We start from the raw sequence: 15,494 nt of genomic DNA on the forward strand, positions 1-15,494 counted from the left end.
TGACCTCAAGTTCTATAGTTATGCAGAGCCATCATTGCCTACCAGGATGAGTGTGAGGGTCCTTATGACTTTTTTCTGTTAAATTGCCATTTAATGAGGCATACCAGCCTCTGCTCTGATGCATTTCCAGATGCTTTGTTTTATGGTGTTCCCCTTATTTAAATCATACAGTAGTCAAAACCACTACCTCACTACAGTAATAAAGTGATGCCCTGATTAATTGAGCAATAACTGGAAATTTTAACACACAAGAATCTTTACAAAATAACCTATAAACAACTAGCTGCAGTTCAGTTACCTCATGGAATTGCCCTTGAAAAAATGGAAGGGGAAAAGAGCGACATATCTCTGACATCTTGTTTTAGCTATGAAGAAACGAGGTAGTTTTTAAATGGCTTCTGAGAAGCTAATGAGAAGGCAGCAAATATTGCAAAGAGATTGCACAGCTGTACTACAGGTTAGATTCACTTAACAGCCTCTATGGGCTTTCAAAAGATTTTTTGTAACGAAATTGAAGAAAGTAGAAAATTACCGTCAGTGTGATCTGGTTAAAGACTCCTGTTTTCTGCTCTTGTTTTCTTTTAATTAATTTTTTGTCTGCGTTTCTTTGTCAGTAAAGCTCAGCTAATCTCCTGTATCTTGGAGCCAATATCTACTGACAGGGTGGAAGGAATAAAGAACTCCCACTTTCTTGGTGAAAAGTTATCTTATGAAAGATCACGCGTTACAAAAACTTTCTCTGTTCATCCTTTTCAGATGTTTTGAGCTTTGGTAAGGATTAAAAGGAAAAAAATACAAAGAAGGATATGTGCTAAAACTTAAAATTGTCCTTTGGGAAGGTATGCAGCAAAGTAAAGCCTTCTTCTCCAATCACGTACTCTAAAGTGACCCCAAAAGAATTACACAGGATTAAAGAGAATAGCATCAATGTAAAACTAGGATGAAAGAGAGAAAAATCATTCCCAAAATGCTTTAAAATACATGGGGGTTGCAGTCAAACGGATCAGGATTTTCAGATTTTTTTATATGACTGCTGCTCACCATGTAACCTGAGCACACAGAAACATTGAAATTAAAAGATGGAGCCAAATTCTATAGCTATAACTTGTGAATGCAGCAGAAGTACAGATGTAAGGTTGGCTGCTGGAGCACAGTTATATCATGGCTTTGGCCAAGTTTCGAAGTACAAACACATTATATTTTAAGGAGATTGCAACAATAGGAGACATCAAACTTTATGGTTTGGATTTATTTCTATTAAATATGTAGTTTTGTCAGTGAACTTTTCAAAGCCTGTGTTGGTATTTCAAGTGGAGCACATCAGTATAACATTACAGAAATTACTGAAAGTTCATCAGTTGATGCAGCCATAAAAACAAAAATTTTAACTGCTTTAAACGGACAGCTTTAAAATACTTTATAGGGAAATAACTAGAAATGTCCAAAAGCTGAGAATTGACAGTTTTTTAAAAAATTATTTTCTTTACAGCTTTCATGTAATGGAAATTCCTATCAAATTTACTAAAATTCCACTGAAAATACATTTCAGCTGGATATGATCCAGCATGATCTTGATGATCCAAACTTCAGTTGGAACAGGAACCAAAAAGCAGCGCAAATCTTAATAAGGCTTCCACCAAGTCCAGAAGTTTCTGACTGAAGATATCACATCTTTAATGTGTTGATCGCCATCTCTCACTCTGCTGGGGAAAGAAAGTCTAGGAATCATAATAGTTCTAAGATAAGAGTGCTGGTGAATCAACAACAACAAGATGAATTGTAAGTCAGTGTGCCTAGCTGTAGATGGGTATTTCTGAGGAAAGGGAAACCTTTGAGAGGTACTACAGAAAAATAGCTTGAATTTGTACATTAATCTGAACACTCAGAACTCCCTGTATGGCTTGTCTGTTACCAAGAACTTTACAGGAACGTTTTCTTGGACACAATCTTCCTTTAGTGCTGCATAAAGAGTGTTGCCTAATATCTTCCAGATTAAATACAAGTTTGGTGTCCAAATGTTAGGTCCAAAACTTTTTTCCAATGCAATCTAAGGGAAGATGGACCATCTTCTGAAGTGGTTATAGGGATGAAGCCAAAGCTGCAACATCAAAGGAAAGCTTAAATTGTGTTACTTATCTAGGTGGAAGGGTCATATCTTATCCTGTGAAGTCTTTTGTCCCTGAGAATACATTCTCATACCCTACTGCAAAGATCTGATTCTTACCTGAGGAGCACATCCACTGCCAGCAGTCAGATAGCCACCAAGGAGTCCATTATAAAGCTGGAGTTTTCTGCCTTGTGGTAAGAAAGGAACATATTGTTATCATTAGATTATTTTAACAAAGGGAACGTCTGACTCACTTTCATACTGGTGTTACTTGTATTTACAGATTCCTTGTCCTTACTGACCTCTGAATTTCAGAAGGCAGCATGGAAAATAAAATGACTCATTACAGAAAAAATGTTTTAACTTAACCTTTTAAACAAATTAAATTCAGAATGCAAAAACTTGCAGTGAGGGTGATGATAGGACTGAAGGAAACCTGAATAAATCTTCAAATTTGAATATCAAAAAGGATACTCAGTAAGAATTACTATACCCCATAATGATAATAATAAAAAATCTTAAGAGACATCTGATATTGCTGGATATAGGCTTTTCAGCAATTTCTGGACATGAATGGTAAAAACAGAGAAGAAAGAAGTATTACCTGAGTTGTGCCACTAACCCTTGGCCACACAGAGGCTGCCTGTTACAGACAGTAATTGAGGAAAACACTTCTCATGCCAAACCTCTTGGAAATCTGGGTCACAAATTTCTCAGCAACAAGGAATATAAGCTGAACTTTCTTTTGAGAAAACAACCTCTTTCCATGCTTTCATGAGACATACAGTGTTAAGGTGGTATATTTGGTTATTTTCTCACTACACATTGGACACCATCTCTTCCCTCATCAGATGTAGAGATTCCAGCCTATCCTTGTGCACTGAGAAGAGTGTCTACATATGGACTGCTGTGGTATGACAAATGAGTTGCCACCTGACTTACTGCAACACTGTAATGAGAAAAGATTTCATCAAATGACACCATAGCCATCCATTTCTCAGCAAGTATCAGTCATCAGAAAATAGAAAACCTCTTTTCTCCTGACTGGAAAACCATCCCAGCCTGGTATACAGGGGAAGAAATAATATGACTGGTCCTAGCATACCCAAATCTGCCTTCTTTGACTGGCCCCTGTGGTGAAGTGCAGAAGCACCTGAGTTTCATCACTTTCCTGCCCTGTTCAGGCTCTCAGGCATCACTATTGGAGCTTTACAATACTTGGACTTTATCCTATCACCTCTTTCACTCCATGGTGTCTTAAAAAGCAGCATGAACCAAACTCATCCTGGTCCTTGAATTTCTTGATACCTACTCCACACATGTGACTGATGATGGTGATTATGCCCAGCTTCTCCCTATGACTTGGTGAGTAAGTAATAAGACAGAACCACCTTTATCACCAAACTTATTGTTATCACCAGTCACCTGAGCCAGCTGATTGCCCTAGGTCAGATATTTCAGTTCAATAAAGAGTGGCAGAGACTATGCCTCTGATGGATGTCATTATGTGTACAAAATAGCTATTAAGTTTCCAGGTGTTTTTTTTTTTTTTTTTTTTTTTTGCTGTAGAACCCAACCCACCAATCAACCAACCAACCAACCTCAAAAGACCTCAAAAAACCCCAACCCAAATCTCAAACCAAACCAAACCACCCCATGCCTTTTAATATTGAACAGACATAATTTTTAGGATATTTATCAAGCATGACATTTACTGGGAACAGTTTGTGATTGTACTTTAGTAGCATTTGAACTGCAATGAATAGCCTAGGCCCATATAGTTGCATGAGAAATGCTCCCAGCTGAAACATTCTTCTTTCCAGAAATAATACCATGCTGGGATACCAATTCAGTGTTGATTGAAAAGGATGAGTGTTGAATCATGCTCTCAAAGCACATTCTATTTCTGATCCATAGAGTAACATAGTACAGTTTTGTAAAAAATATTTCATATGCTAAATTAGTAAATTTCTCATTTAATTCCCCAGCCCAGGTGACAGAAGAAAAGAAGGACAAAGAACTGATCCTTTCTTGCTGAAAGGCTGAGCCGTTCCTTTAGTTATAACCAGATTTATGGGAAAGGTGTACTCTATCTTCTTTGTCCTTACATGGGATTTCACTGTTTCTCAGCGAAACCTCTACCAGAGTTACATACCTACTTCCTGTGCTTATGTACCTTTAACACTTGTAATCCTAAAGAAGGAAGATTTTGAGAGCTTCATATTTTTATCCTGTCTGGCTCCTGACAGCAGAACAGAAGGATCCTCCTGAAGCCAGAGGGTATAGGTGAAATGAAGCTACGTTAGGAAACTGCTGATTGAGGAACGCATTGTAAAAGCAAAGTATTGCAACAAGAATCATCTTATCCAGTGACAAAAGTATATAAAGCTCCAATATGCAAAATCTGAGCAAACCATGAGATACTCTAGGATTCAAAAGGCCTTCAGTTAGCTCTGATGGCATCACTGTTCTTTGATCCCACTGAGAATGAGACTTGGGATTAATGAGTTGCTTGCCTTCTCTGAGGGTACCAGATGCTGGTCTGAAAGTTGTCAGCACATTGCCTTCCGTAATCAAACTTATACTGACATTTGTTACAAATGTAAGATATGTTTGTGGCTGCCCTTTTCAGCCATACAAGTACTTCATTTTTTACTGTGTGTGGAGAAAAAAGGAGAGAGGAAAGCTCCTAGGTAAACAGGTAGTGAACACAGCTTTCAGAGATTGTTGAAATTAAAAAAGCCTAAATGATCCTAATCATATTTAAGAAAAATACATGCAGCAAGAAGCTCGTGTAGTAAGCCAACTCTCTTCTTCTCCATTGGCAGAAATTATGAGCAGCAGCACCAAGCCTTATTTCCTTTCCTCTTTTGTTTAGGAAAACTTTATTATTATGAGAAAGGTTTCTTTAGGCCCATCAGAGTAAAACTGCTCTTCAGAATGATTCTACGTGTTTGATACAGTGGATGTGAGAATATGAGCTGCTAAATGAGAGACTGTGGTGTGTTAGGAGGTCAGGTATTTTCATAAGGTTTTTTTGTCCAGGATTGCATTGTGATACTTACCATATGAGGAAGTTTCAGTACCATGCAAATGTGAGACTTCTTCTGTAGTCCTTTAGCACATGAACCAGAATGTTAATTGATCTATTTGATAGAGAGTTAAAAAAATGTAGCTAAACATTTTATTTTTATTGTTGGTAAGTAATCAGGAAAAGAGAACTAGGGTCACAAAATTAAGGATGCAAAAGCATGCTGTAGTGGTACAGCTGATTCTTTTTATGCACGCTATAATGAGATACATACCAAGACTTCAGTTTTTTCCTATCACATTCCTCTTTTTCAAACAAGGTATGCTACATCCTTGACATTTCTTTTGAAACCACTCCTTTGAACCAGTGATCACTTTAAACTAGAGTTGGAGTCTGCCAATGGTTATTTAACACCACCCGTGCTATCATTCCAGGAATCTTCTGTCATTCTTGACACTCGAAAGTACAAACCAGTAAGATCATAAGACTTCCTCAGGTGCGAGTCCCACTCTGCTCACAGTCTCACCCTTGCAAATTCAGACTGAAGTCATTGATAACAATAAGACTGTTGCAAACTGACATTAGCTTAATTGAGAGCAGGGCCTGTAGGGTTTCCTCTATATTTCACATCAGGATAGGGATGCAGGAAGTTTGATCAGCTGCAAGAGCAGCATTGTTCTGAATTCCCTCTTGTGAGGACTGTGCAGGTTCTGCTTGGGTTCAGTTCATATTTGTAGGGCTAAATTAACCAGATTTCTTTGGAAGGGTTAGTACCAGTACTTCCTTATTTTCTATAACACTTTCAGATACTATTCAAAGCAGAGGGAACATTCCCTTGCACTTTTTGAGGATCAAGACTGGATTCCTGCTGCTTGCTCCAATGAGATGTTGATCACCTCTTTTGAATTGTGTAAATGTTATTGAACATCTGTCAGAAAGTATTTAACACTTTGGGGAGACTGGGCCCGTGTGCATCTCTTATCCCTGTTAATAAGCTGCTGTACCCCTGGTAACTGCACCCCATACTTCTGGGTGGACAAAGGTTCCAGTGTTTGGTGCACTTCATCTAGGTGACCATTTAGAAATAGCACTTGATTTAAAGGGTACAATCCTCTCCAGATAGTAAATCGCTCAAGATGCATGAAGACCTGCAGAAATTTCAGCGTGTTTCACAAAAAAGGTTGTTTTTTTCTGTGTGTGTGTGTGTGTGTGTGTGTGTGTAAGGGGAGGGTGTTGGTTTTTTGTTTGTTTGTTGGTTTTGTTTGGTTGGTTTGTGGCTTTTTTTTTTGTATGTGTGTTTGTTGTTGTTGTTTGGTGTTTTGTTTTGCTTTGTTTTTGATTTGGTTTCATTTTGGTTTTAGTGAAAGAGGAGATCCATAATCATAATGGGTTTGTTACAGGCACATTCCTAACTCCTCCCTGTAAAAAAGCCTGATGGCCTAATGTCAAGAATGTTCCTGTAAACAATTAATACCTCGCTACTTTTGCCCTTGCCATACAGGTTCTGTTTTAAAAGGGCATGAAAAGTGCATGCAACTGATATTTCCAGGCTTACTTCAGCAGTTTGTTGACTGGCCTTTCATGCCAATATAGATGGCAAATATGTGGTGGCTTCTACAGATGAGTGAGAAATGCATGAAAATAAAGAAGGGAGTAATGTTTTCTAACTCATGTCTCCATTTTAGATTGTATTTGGATGACTGTTTCAGCTGGGAATGTTCTTAAAATTACAGTGCCAAATCCCAACTTATGTTGTTATTTACACTGACCATTCAAATTAAATACTGAAATTATTTTTTCATATAAACATTTTCATGGTTCCAAGTTTCCCATATTGAGGAGACCTTTCCTGATTGAGGTTTCTAAGCAGCAATTGTTTCCCGCAAACATTTTGTTTCATTAAACAAATTAATGTTTGACTTTGTTTGGTGCCCTTTCAGAAGAAACTTCTAGTCTTAAATAATTTGGGCTCTTTCTCAATGTGCAAATTGGATTTTCTATGCCTATATATAAAGGCAGATTGGGATACAGCAGCACTTTGGTGGACAGTGTATCTGTTACACAGGATCCTGCTGAACTGCACACAAGTCACAAGAGACAAGAGAATTATGAGGTAGAAATATGAAGAATTTTGAGAAATGCTGTCCTCTCTACAGAGGGTTTTTCCTATGATTTTCTTCATACCCTTTTCAGTTTCTAAATTAATTGTGTAATTAAGCTGACTTTTCCCTTCCTTCTCCAAAGTTCCTAATAAGCTTATATTTGTCTAGCAATGCAAGTTGAGTCCTTCTGTCTTCCAGCTTCCTCTCACAGTATCCTTTCCCATTTCATATTTTTCAATTCTCTGTAACAAACCTTTTTGTCTCCCTTGCCTCATCCATCTCTCCCCATATTACACAGGCATGTTAAAAAAATATTTCCATGATTTCTTTTGTGTGGCTCTTCTGCATCAGAACACCTTCCCAGTTCTTGTTTTCCCTCAGATAAAGTCACCATTCATTCATTCATTCATTCATTCATTCATTCATTCATTCATTCATTATTTTGATGCCTCTTAAAGCTCTTTGATGCTAGTTGAAGACTTCATTGATTTGTACAGATCATTCCTTAACTGCTCACTGATGATTTCTCTCTATCACTGAACTGTGTCTTCCTGAGGTGGGAGCTAAATTTTCTTCAGTGAAGAGTATGACAGCTTGAATCACAAAAGAGAAAGAAGAAAGGGGGGGAAAAGGCAAAAACCACCAACAGAATGTTTCAGCTTGAACTGCAAGTTTGTGTTAACAAAGTCAACACTGATACATTTCCATGAATGAAACTCAATTTCAGGAGACATAGATTTCTCACTTCTAATTTTTTATCAGTTTTACTCCTTTTTCTGATCCTTCCCCACCCCCCAAAATGAGGATATTCTGCTAAAAATTATTTCCTCCTATATCATTCAGTGTATCATGCCTTGTAGAAGTAAGACAAACCAGGCTAAGGTGATTCCGTCAGCTGAGAGATTGAATTTCAAGATCAAACTTGAGATTTAATGATGCTGAAAGTTGTTCAATGGTTGCATATTTTGATTCTGATAGATTAGACTTATAGCTTACATAGAGAGCTGCAGTGTGTTGGATTACTGAATAGGTTTTCCTGTGAGGCAAACTGTCTCTGTTAGATGGATTTTTACTTTGTCATGTTTATCTGTGCCAGAGGAAGAACAGTTGCTTATAGTAGGATCCCACAGCAACAAAAAAGGAAGAATAAACAACAAACATTTGTTCTTTACATGCCATTGCTAATTTTAAACATTTCCTTCTATTTGAAATACAGCTTGTTTTATGAAAAAAAAAAAACCAGTTTGTGTATATCTTAGTTTTCTCTTTCAGGGATTTCATGCCAATTTTGCTGTTTTGGTGATCTCCAGATCGTACCTGGACATCAACTAAACCTCAGTGTTTATTTGCAGATGCAGTGTTTTCAGCCACTCTGTGTCTTTTACTATCTGGTTTTTGTGTCTGTGCTGTGAAGTCCTCATGGAGTGAATGGTCCAGATACACCCCTGGGTTTAACTGAGATGCTGAAAAAATACAGATACAAAACAGTGTGGGAGGAAAACACAGAGTTTATCTGTTTATCTGTTAAATGTTTTATGAGAAGCAGCATAATCAGACAAATTGTCAACCCAGGGAGTAAATTAAACTAATTTAATTTGAGGGTAAGATAAATGTAAAAAAGGGCAGAAAATGCAGAGTTCATGTGCCATTCCATGTTATGGTAGTACTGCTCTGTGTAGTGACACTTCACCTGGGTAGTGACCATTGTGAAAGGGTCTTCCAGATAGTTTTCTTTAACTCTGGCTTTCCTGTCTCAACCTTGTGTATGTGACATCTTGGAATATTGTTTTTTCCACTCCTGTCTTCAAATGTGACTAGAAAATTTTTTATGCAGCTTTTCTTTACAAATCCTGACAGATGCAAACTGTGCCATACACTGAGCATCTAAATCAAGTTCAGTACACACTAGCCCAACAGTGTTTATGCTGCCAATTAAAGGCATCACTTTTTTGAATTATACAGGGAGTGAAATGATCTCTGACAGCTGTGAATTGCAGAAAAAGGGCTCTATTGTTGAAAGAACTGCCTTTAATATAAGAAACCCTTGCTAAACTTTTGATTACCAAGTATGGCAAACATTAATTGGCCATAAACTTAACAAGAATCAGTTCACTCATTCCACAACTTTTGCTCCACTCCCCCACTTTGCTTCTCATTACTTCCCATTAGCCTCTCCTAGCAAGTGCTTAACTCAGAAACACCCCACCCCCCACATTCCCATGTTTCCATCCTTATGCCTTCAGCATTCCCACTATTTTATTTAGCTCTTTCAGACATGTTTGCTCTGCCAGATGACTTCTACAAAAAAACAAAACAAAACAAAAAACCTCAACCAACAAAACAAAAAACCCCAACAACAACAACAACAAAAAAACCCAAAACACACACACACACACACACACACAGAAAAACCACAAAAAAAACCAAACAAAAAACCCAAATAAAAAAAAAACCCAAACAAACCAGACTGAGTACAGACAACCTGGAAAACTCTCATGAATTTGTCCTAAGTCTTGTACTGTACTGCTGTGTTTCTTAAAATCCAAATCCCAGAGATATTTTAAGAAGCAAGAAGGTCACATTTTGTGCCTTTGAGTGTAGCTTTCTAGTCCATAGAGTTTCAGGTAGAAGATTAAAAATGTTACGTGAGTGCTTCCTAGGAAAAACAAAATGTGACAGAGCACCAAGATGTATTGCTTTCTTTAAACCTCATACTCTTTATGCAAATCCCATGGTTGTTGGATTCCAATTTCTTAAAGGAGCAGCAACTTTTCACAAGCCTGAAGCTACATATGTAAATCCTTTTCACGTAGTATTTTCCTGGTGTGCTATGCAGAAGATAATCATAGATTATGATAACCACAGACAAATCCACTTCAACATAATTCTAATGAGCTCGGAATTTTACAGAAAAACAAGAGGGTTATGAAGAGGAGGAGATATTTTTAATAAACAGCTTCAAACAGTAACAACACTCCTGTTTTGACTTTTCTATAAAGACTTAATTTTTTGGGCTTGTAAAGCTCTAGGAAATACATGCAGAAATGCAGAGAGAAAAACTGGAAACAGAAGAGAACAAATGTCAGAAAATGTTACATACTGTGATTTTGAGTAGAATTTTGAGCATGATGCTAATTTTATAAGTTTTAAAAGATATCTCAAATTCATTTTGCATATATATTGGTAGGAAAAGCTGCATCATGCTCTGGGCATGCACATATGCAGTATGGTTCTTCATGTAGAGGTATTATTTCGACGTATTTTACAATCATAAAGTGAAATCAAGGCCATTTGTTCTAGCTGCTCTACAGACCCATTCTACTTCCTGGGCCCCTTCTGGATGAACTATCCAACTGTGCAGTAGGAGGAGGGATTAAATTACATGCTGGGGGCCAGAGAGATGGGGACAGTTCACCATATCTGGTTTCTCAGTGCCTGCCATAGCAGCTGAATGAAGTGGCTCACTCTGTTTCTCTGCCATTCTTGCATATTTTCTTCTCTTGTGTGATCGTTCTGTCTTGTAGATAGGTTGCAGTGCTGCATTTTTAAGAATTTAGTACCTTATGTGGATAGGACTAGGCTTCTGAAATACTCTGGTTTTTTGTTGCTGGCCTTGCGAACAGCATCTGCCATGCAAACAGAAGAAATGCTGCCCATGACATCTTCACGTTAAAAGATAAGGCATAATCAGAAAAGCATGTACATCCTGGCTAAATCTTTCCTTTTCATATGGCTTCAGAAATTGAGGCATCTATCAGCAAGTGATTTTTAAAAGGAAAAAAAACGGAAGGAAAATAGTCAGTGGGGAAGATATGGACAAATGACAGGTGATACTAATCAGTATAGGATGTCTTTTTTGTTAGATCAGAATTATTATTTTGACATACTGCCCAGTGTTTGTGACTCATTATCGGGTTGTCTGTGAAGAGTTCATAAGGTGTTGTGTCTGCCCAGAACAAACACAGGCCTGTTAGACCAATCTCAAATTACTTATAACTAATAATTACCTGTGAGAATCTATTTTTTTGATCCATGGCTCTTCAGGATTTCAACAAGAACAGTGCAAGTGCAGCAGTTGAAGTGATGATGTGGGTTAGAATTTCCCAGACTTTTTTATCACATCAGGTAGCCAAATAAACAGTTTATTTTAGTAATTTCCTTGTATAAAGATTGACATAAGTTTAACTTGAATGTCTTTACTAATAGGTATTATTCTCATACTTATAAATGTCTGGATTTGTGTTGTATTTATGAAAATATTGCAAATTATGTATGATGTAGCAACCAAGCAATAAATAATGGTATACTTGCATATATCATGCTGGATAAGAAATGAATGTGCACATGGCAGATATAAAGGCAGAAACTTGTTTTTGTTTTCTATTCAAAAGATAAGGAATTAAATCACACACAAATTAATGTATGTCGGATATTTCTTTATGGTAGTTTTTTAACAAAAATTGCTATTTGATTAAGTAAATGACCTCATGATGAAGTAACGGTTATAGAGAAGTTGTTGTGTTTGGAAATCAAAGTTATTTTATGTGTTCTGCACATACCAACCATGTCAGGCTTGTGGACTAGTGTATTCTTTTTTTTTCCATCACGACTTCCCCCCCAAAGAAGCTTGTCTCTTTCATAATGTTATGAACTGTTATTGTTAAGAAAAATAGGAAACACCCCTCTTCCTTGATTCAGGCCTATTAACATGTGGAATGTGAAGTGCTGTCTCTTAAAATATAGCAAAAATATATAAGAAAAAAAAAGATAAAATACAGATAGTCTTCTATTAGGAGCCATATGATTTACAATTTGAGCAATGGCAGGTAATTGTGGGTCTGCAGCCTGTCTTTTGTCTGGCTGCTCAATGGATTGCATAGCAGTAAATAAATCTGTTATTAAATGTGATACTTCTCACACCAACTTAAATCACATTAGTGAAAGGGGAATACCTTGTTAAGAATGAAAGTCCACCAGGAAAAATTCTTTGTCTAATGCCAGTGAAGTATGTAATAAAAAGTCTTCCTCTGCGAGAGCAGGTGCAAACATTTGTGCAAGGTGCTCCTCAAGTGAGAGTCATGGAGTGGCTGTGTCTTGCAGGCAGCAGAGAGCTAACCAGGATGGGAGTGTTGCTGCTCCCCCCTTCCCTTCAGTACACTCCAGGACTACGGCACTGGCTATAAGTAGACATCACTCAGAAGGCTCTTGTCCTTGGTCAGTGTGAACGAATTCGAATTTTCATCAACAATATCTGTGAGAGTTGTTTTGCACTTACCTGACTTGCTGAGGCTGCTGAGGCATGAGGGGAGAGAGGGAAGGTCTTTTCTTTCCTCCCTATTTGTTTAAACACACTACATTAAGAGAGGAACACAACATGACAAGGCTGCTGCTATTACAGAAGTGTTGCTTGGTTGGCACCAGCAGCTTTGCCAGAACTGAGGAAAATCCTCCTGCCTAATTTCTTATTTTTGCTCTGTCTCACTCCAGAGAATATCCAGACCCTTGTAGACTTCACAGAATTTGCACTCTTGATCCAAGGCTGCTAATGGCTGTGACCCATGCCTAGGTCAAAGATGACAGCTATAGAGTCTGTGACAGGAGGACTTGCAACAAAGCTAATGACAATGCAAGAAGAGGGTGAAAGGAAAAGAAAGAAGGAGAGGCTCCTCTGAGAGGATCTAAAAGCCATTCTAATTCCTGATTTGAGCACAGAATTGAATTTCCAACCTGAATTATCTTATGATCCTGTAAAGTGCTATATGTAACATCCTAACACTTTCCCTGGAAGTGTTCAAGGCCAAATTGGATGGGGCCCCAGACAACTTGGTCTAATGGAAGGCATCCCTGTCGGTGGCATGAGGTTTAGAACTAGTTCATATTTAAGGTGCCTTTCAACCCAAACCATTCTATGATTTCATTATAAATGAAGGCATAAGGTGACCACAAAGTTCAGAAGACTCTGGTACTGTGAACCAGAAGTCACTCTACTTTCTCATCAAGTTACTTCTGTGCAGTCATGAAGAGAAAGATAAAAAGGCCACATAATTGGCATTGTCAGTTTAATGGTTGGACTTAGTGATCTTAAGGGTCTTTTCAGCCTAAATGATTCTGTGACTCTGTGATTCTATTTAGTTCAGGTTCTCATTTGCATGAGTGCCAGTACATTATTTGAGTGTTACACTTAGTGTCTGATAAAGCTTCTATATTTTAGCCCTTGAGCAAAGAAGCAAGCCCCAAGAAGCCCTAGATTTACCTCCAAGTGAAAGACAATGCCTAGTAATTAACTTTACTGCATCCTTTGTAGATTTCACTCAGTGTTGTAAAGGAGGATAATAACTCGGCATTTCCTGCTGCACACCATCATTGGGACTTACAGGATAAAGTCTGTGTCTGGGACAGATGCTGACCTGGATTAGTGAAAGAACCTGAGCTACCAGATCCTTTCACACAGTGCCCTGGGGCTGCATATTTGGGTCATGGGGCCTGACTTTTCTCCAAAAAACTTGCAAATGGAAAGGAGAAAATAAAGCAACACACAACTACTAACGAAAGTTTTCCATCAGAACACCACCATCTTCTGCATGGCTGAAGCTACCAGTGAAATAAAACACTTGAACTGAGGTATGCATATGTGACTTTGCATATTACAAGTTTGGGTTGGGGGGGGATTTAAGCTTTCCTAGTATAGTTCCATTAATTTTTCCAATAGAATAATATATTGAATTATCTATAATACTTTTGACAAATGTTGACTTGAGACATTGATTTTATGAGAAAATCCAAGGCAAGTAACAGCAAAAGAAACTCTGATAATTTGAGAGTTCCAGGTTTCTTTCCCCAAATTTCCATACAATTTCTGTGTACTAAGGGAAAGTTTATCTCAAAAGAGTCCACAGAGGGAGCTGCTTGTAAGTCTAAATACTCACTTGGCACAGATTAATGTAAGAAAGACTAAATAATAAAAATAATTTCATGTGATTGTTGTGTCTGATCCATCTGTAAAGGGTATAATGCTTACTAAGGGAAAATACATGTCAGATACGGAGCTACATCTTATGCCTACATTTTCATGGACTTCAGTGGAGCCACCCTGGCTCTCCCTAGCTGAGTATGAAACCCCTTGAAGCTCTGTGAGGAAGTACATTTTTCAGCTGGAAAAGTGAATCCAAGTCTTTCAGTCCTGGGCTCTGAGCCAAGCAACATAGCTTTAGCTTTTCCCACATTCAGCATCTACTTGCATTTCAATAGCAAAGCCTGGAAACTGTCAAAAAACGCTCTGGAGGTGGATCTGGTCCTTGTCTACAGCTACATTACTGACACGTATATCAGTGCTTTCAATACACTTACAGTCAAAAGGCTTTAAAGTCTGTGGAAATTTGTATATACATCTTTTAACAAGAGAAAAACAGATGTTCTTACAGTCAGTATTATGGGAGTCAGAGTGCTCTATCTGTGCCACCCTTAGCTGCAGGTCTTTTGAAAATTGGTCTGAAAGAAAGGACTTTCAAAAATGTATATGTTTATTAAATGGAGACCATCAGCAAAGCTAAAATTCTTTGTGTTTTCACAAGCTGAAAAGGTCCTGCCTTATAGTGGGTCCAGACACATTGGCCTCAGATGCTGCTCAGGCCCATATTTGAGCCTTCTGTGAGTTAAGATTTCCTTCTGTGTGGATGGTACGGAGCAGTGAGTAAGGGCAGAATGTTTTTAGTGAGGAAGAAGTGGATGCTCACTATTAAAAGTTTAGGTGAGTGAGGATTCCTATCAGGTCGAAATTCCAAGCCTTTCAAAGTGAGTGGAAATTTTTCCTTCCCTGAAGATCCTAACGTGTGTCTGTGTCTGCTGAAACCACAGTAAGGCAGAGTTGCTTTCTTCTTCTGTCAACTCCATAAGCCTTAGAGGACACGGGTTTTGAATGTAAATGATTTAACTAATATTTGAAGGTTAAAATTGCTACACACATAGCATTTCTCATAGTTGCTGTACTTTGGCATAGAAGCACTTCGGCCACAGCACCAAATATTTTTGCCTGCACATATTTGCAGCTACATCATATGTACACAGATTGCTAACTAAGCAACCCAGAAATGCAGAAAATATTGGTATTCAGAGGACATCAGCAATTAAAATATGTGTCCAGAGCCTGTAGTTTATTAAATGTTAGATGGCAGGAGAGAGTTTCTGCCTAGGCCGTGCCACAGCTGGGCTGTTCTTCAGCTCCTCACAGCCCAGCCCTGACTGGCCTTGAGCTCCG

Source organism: Zonotrichia albicollis, chromosome Z (genome assembly GCF_047830755.1).
Source record: "Zonotrichia albicollis isolate bZonAlb1 chromosome Z, bZonAlb1.hap1, whole genome shotgun sequence".
Classification (NCBI taxonomy): Eukaryota; Metazoa; Chordata; class Aves; order Passeriformes; family Passerellidae; genus Zonotrichia; species Zonotrichia albicollis.